Source organism: Notamacropus eugenii, chromosome 4, assembly GCF_028372415.1.
Source record: "Notamacropus eugenii isolate mMacEug1 chromosome 4, mMacEug1.pri_v2, whole genome shotgun sequence".
NCBI lineage: Eukaryota > Metazoa > Chordata > Mammalia > Diprotodontia > Macropodidae > Notamacropus > Notamacropus eugenii.
This window is the reverse complement of record NC_092875.1, coordinates 191,602,057-191,607,895: the sequence shown is the minus strand read 5'-3', so window position 1 is coordinate 191,607,895 and position 5,839 is coordinate 191,602,057.

Here is a 5,839-nt window from a genome sequence, read left to right as displayed (position 1 = left end):
TTTCCTAACTGGTATTATATACCCTAAAGGCCATAAGGTTTCTCTTATGGCTCCAATAATATTCCTCCTTCCTGTTATTCCAGTCTATTAGGCATTGTAATTACGTAATTAAGACATTCTTTAAAGACTATCTTAGGTACCCAACAGATTAGAATGGCTCCTGTGAAGCAGTTTTCAGGTCTGTTATGTAGTTACATAATTAAGTCCATGTAGTAAAAATCTTAACAAAACTCCTTAAAAAAAATAAATGAACAGTCTACACAGGGGCCACAGATGACTCTGCCTACAACCAGAAAGGGAAGGGAAAAGGAGAAGGAAGAGGCAGCAAAGTCTGAAGAATCTACTATTAATGCTGAGTATCTTCCCACTTTGGTTTCTGAGTGGTGATAGAACCTCTGGAGAGGTATCACTATGACCAAGCAGCACACTCCTTTGGCCACTCTTGTCACTGGCCTGCACTCAGGAAGTCTTCTGGCATTAAATAGACACACTTTTCCTGCCTTACCCATATAAAAACATCCTTTTGGATTTGAGAGCTATGAAACTTTGTTTTGATCTCTTGGGAATTTAGGGTTGATCAAGGTAGGGATGATATATAATTTCATTGCAATAAGGAAATCCCAGGTGAGAAAATTACTCCAAGACAAATCCATACTTTCTCCACAACCTTGTAGTCTCAGATAGTTCTTGGGAACTGTAAGAGATTAAGGGAATTGCCTGGGATCATGTAGACAAAATGTGTCAGTCAGAATTTGAAGTGAGATCTTCATGGCCCTAAGGCTAGAGCTCTACCCACTCCACCAGGCTGTCTTTATGTTCCATTTAAATGTGCGTGTGTGTGTAGGTGTGTGTGCTTAAAAGGTCTAAAAAGAAGTCATGTTATCTTTCATAGGATCATGGAATTGAGAACTGAATGAGGCCTTAGATATCATTTTATCTGACACCCTCCTTCTACAGAAGAGGAAATGGCTGCACAGAAAAGAAAGTGATTTGCCCAAAGGACACATGGGGTAAGAAGAAGAGTAAGACTAGAATCTATATCTTCTGACATCATAGAATCTGTATCTCCTGGTGAAAAAGGAAAACAGCAGGAAGGCAACTATGAGGTGTTAGATGAGAGAGGAAGCTTAGAGAATCCAAAATGGCTAGAGAATTTCCTTCCAATTGGAAAAAGGCCGTCATGGAGAATAAGAGAGTTTATTGCATTATTACATGATTTTTTTTCTTTCTTTTGGGTTACAAGAAAGGAGAAATCAAAATGAATAGAAGTCAAATGGGGCTTTTTTAAAGAATTGATAAGTAAAAAGTAGATATGTCTTGCCTAATTGATTGTAAGCTCCTTGAGGAGAGACAATGTCTTAATTGATTTTGTACATAGTAAGTGATCAATAAAAATTTGCTTTAATTGAGTTGAGGAGGTAAATTAAACATATAGTTTTATAACTCATTACAGTTTATGAAGTTTGAACAGAATTTTGTTTGCAAGAGATAAGTGAATCAATCAAAAAACATTTATCAACCACCCACCATTTGTTAAGCACTAGATGAAAAGGCATGCTAAGTTACATTTATTAGCAATCATGACTAAGAGAAGCCTTTCTGTTTGTCTCTATGACCAGAGTCCAGGAACATCACTATCCACCACATGAATTACAAGGCAGGAATTGGGAAGTAATTAAAAGTCTCATACATGCTCACCTGGAGAGTCCAGTTGCAAAGTGAGGGTGAATATTGCAGACCTCATCTTAGAAGAAGACAGGAGCTATGGCAAACAAATAGTTGCCCTAGTCTTCCAATTTCCTGATTTGGTAAAGGGGTCAAAAGAACTTTGAAAGATAATAATTTGACATTAAAAGCATGGCATCTTTCTTCCTTTCTTTTTTCCTTTAGTTCTTTAATAGACGATGAAAAGTGTGGTCCATGGTTCATACATCTAAGTAAATCAGCAAATTCAAAAATTAGCCACCATAAAAGAGCAGTCTTAAGTGCATATTTGCAGAAAGAAAATAGGAAATAATACACACAGAAAAAGAAATTGCAGAGATGAAAAACAAAAGGGGAAAGTCAAGAAGAAAAATACACAATCTCTGAATTTCCTGTCTTTTGTGGCTAGAAATCTTGAGGTTTCATTTTTAAATGGCCATTTAGATTTAATTTCCTTAGTTTCATGTAAAAAATAAAATGAAGAAGACTGAAATTCTAAGACTACTTAAAATAGATGGAGTCCCTATGCTGCCTCCACAAAATTAAAGACCTAACTTAAAGCTATCTACACTATCTCCTTACCAGTTTATGATCTTTCACTGCCTGGTAACTCTTTCAGGAACAGCTATTCCATGAGATATTAAGTTGAAAGAGGGAGAAAGTAAACTTATAAGAAACTTAGATGTAAGAAAAAAACCTACATATATTCTAATTACCACAAGTGCATAGAAATATTTGATAAATTGCCTCATATTAAAAGAAAAAATCCTCCAAAATAATCTGCTTGTGTTTGCTTTGCACATTCTTTAAAGATACTGAGATCTTTTCATTCCAATTACAAAGATTTTATCCTTACACAGGACTTTGATAGGTGTTTTCTTAGAGGTGTCTCCTTAGTTGTTTTATGTTACTTGTTATTAAGGAGGATCTGTAATTTTAAAAATAAAAGAATTTTTATCAGGATTAGACATCAGAAATTGTTAGGCTCAAGAAGGATGAAACATTGCACTAAGTGGATCTAATTACAGGGTTTTCTGATAGTCTATAAACTATTTACTCATAAAAGAAATAAAGAAAAGAAGTCTAGATCACAGTAGCAACAGGGTTACAGGCTAGACACTTTCCCTAGTCACCACTAACCTAACATCAAGAAATAGTAAAACAAGATGGAAAGAATGAAAAAATAGAAGAAATTGTGAACTATGTTATTAGAATAACAACTGACCTAGAACATATATCGAGGAGAGATAATTTAAGAATTGTTGAATTACCTCAAAGCCATGATCAGAAAAATAAAGCCTACACATGATATTTTAAGAAGTTACCAAGGAAAACTCCCCTGATATCCTAGAAGCAGAGGATAAAATAGAAATGTTAAGATGCTACTGATTACCACCTGAAACTCCAAAATGAAAACTCCCAGGACTGTCAAAGCCTTATTCCAGAGCTCCCAGGTCAAAGAGAAAATTTTTCTCTTTGACCAAAAGAGATTCAGGCAGCCAGAAAATAACTATTTAAATAGTTGAGATCACTCAAGATTTAACAACTACCATTCTAAGGGAATATAGAGCTTAGAATATGGTATTTCAGAAGGCAAAAGAGCTAAGATCGCAACCAGAATAACCTACCTAGCAAAACCAAATATAATCATTCAGGGCATTGGGGATGGGGGAGAGAGATACTTAATTAAAGAACTTTTGAGTGTTTCTAATGGAAAGACCAGGGCTTAGTAGAAAATATGACTTTCAAATACAAAATTCAAGAAAAACACAGAGAGACAAATATTAAGGAGAAATCATAAGGGACACAATAAAGTTACACTGTTTACATTTCTATATGGGAAGATGATACATGTAGCTCCTAATAACTTTACTATTATTAGGGTAGATAGATGAATTCTACATAGATAGAAGACATAAGAATGAGTTCATTATGTTGGAATTGTCTAAAAGAAAAAGGGAAAAGGAATACACTGGAAAGTGGCGGGGAGAGGAAGAATAGGAAAAATGTTTCACATGAAAGAGATAAACAAGGAAGAGCTTCTAGATAAAAGGGGAAAATAATGGGGGGCTGAGGGGAAGGCAACATTTGAATCTCACTGTCATCTAAATTGGTCCAAAGAAGTATGTGTATTTATGTTTGAGCACGTAGACATAATAACTCAAAAAGGAAAATAAATCTATCTTACTCAACAGGTAAGAAGGAGGGAAGAAAATAAGAGAAAGGGGGCATTAAAAAGAAGGGCAGAAAAAGGAAAAATGTGATCAGAAACAAAACAGACATTAGAAGACAGACAGGAAAAAATCAGAGAGCAAAGGATAAACAGAATAAATAGAATGGAGAGAAGTGAGCAGTCAAAAATCATAGCTGTAATGTGAATAGAATGAACTCATCCATAAAACAGAAACAGATAGAATTGATTAGAAACCATAACCCAACAATATGTTGTTTACAGGGAAACAAGAGAGACACCAACCAAGTTAAAATAAAGGCTTAGACCAGAATCTATTATGCTTGAGCTGAAATAAAAAGACAGGCATAACAATCATGATCTCAGACAAACCAAAAGTAAAAATAATCCTCATTAAAAGAGATGAAAAGAGAAACTACATCTTGCTAAAATGAACCATAGACAATGAAGTAATAGCAATACTAAACATATATTCACAAAGTGGCATAGCATCCAGAAGTGAAAGGAAAAAATAAATTAATTTCAAGAGGAAATAGATAATGAAACAATACTAATGGGAAAACTCAACATTCCCCTGTTAGAACTAGATAAATTTAAACAGAAAATAAATAAGAAAAAATTAAAGAGTTGAATTGAATCATAGAAAAGATAGATATTATAGATTTCTGGAGAAAATAGAGTGGAAATAAGAGGAGTATACACTTTTCTCAACTGTACATAGTACCTTCAAACAAAAGAAATGATCATGTACTAGGACATAAAGACCTCAGAATGGAGAAATATTAAATGAATGCTTTTCAGACCATAATGTAACAAAAAAATCTTCAATAAAGGGATGGAGAAGAATTGGAAATTAAATAATCTAATCCTAAATAATGAGTGAATCAAAGAACAAATCATAGAAATAATCAATAATTTAATTTTTAAAAGAATGACAACAAAACATTTTGAAAATTGTGGGATTCAGCCAAAGCAGTTATTAGGAAATAACTGATATCTCTTTATGTGTGCATCAATAAAAGAGAGAAAGAACAGATCAATTAATTGAGCATGAAAATACAAATCTAGAAAAATGACAAATTAACAATAGAATGAAATAACAATAGAATGAAAATCATAAAAATCAAAGGAGAGATTGATAAATTGAAAGTTTTTTTAAAATTGAGCAAATAAATAAAATTTGGAGATGGTTTTATGAAAAATATAAAATAAAACACTTGGTTAATTTAATTTTAGATAAAAAAGGAAGAGAAAAAATCAAATTACCAGTATTCAAAAAAACTTCAATAAGGTAAATGCACTGCCAATGAAAATGAAATTAAAACAACTGTTGGGAGTTATGTTGCTCAATTAAATGACAGTAATTGATCATCTAAATGAAACTGATGGATATTCATAAAAATACCAACTGTCCAGATTAACAGAAAAAAGCAAAATACTTAAATAACTCTATCTTAGAAAAAAGAAATTGATGAAGTCATAAATGAATTTCTGAGGAAAAAATCCCCAGAACTAGACAGATTTACAAGTGAATTGTACCAAACATTTAAGGAATGTGATATATAACACTATATAAGCTAAAAGAAAAAATTAAAAAGGAGTCCGGGCAAAATCTTTTTATGATACGAATATGATTTTGATACCTAAACCAAGAAGAACAAAAACAGAGAATGAAAACTATAACCAAATGTCCCTAATGAATAGCAATACAAAAATTTTAAATAAAATACTGGAAAGGAGATTACAGCAATATATTCCAAAGATCATACACTATAAACCAGTAGTATTTATACCAGGAATGCAGGGCTGGTTCAATATTAGGAAAACTATCAGTATAATTGATCGTATCACTGATAAAATCAAGAAAAATCATATGATTATATCAATAGCAGAAACAGCTTTTGACACAATATAATACTTATTCCTATAAAAACCACTAGAAAG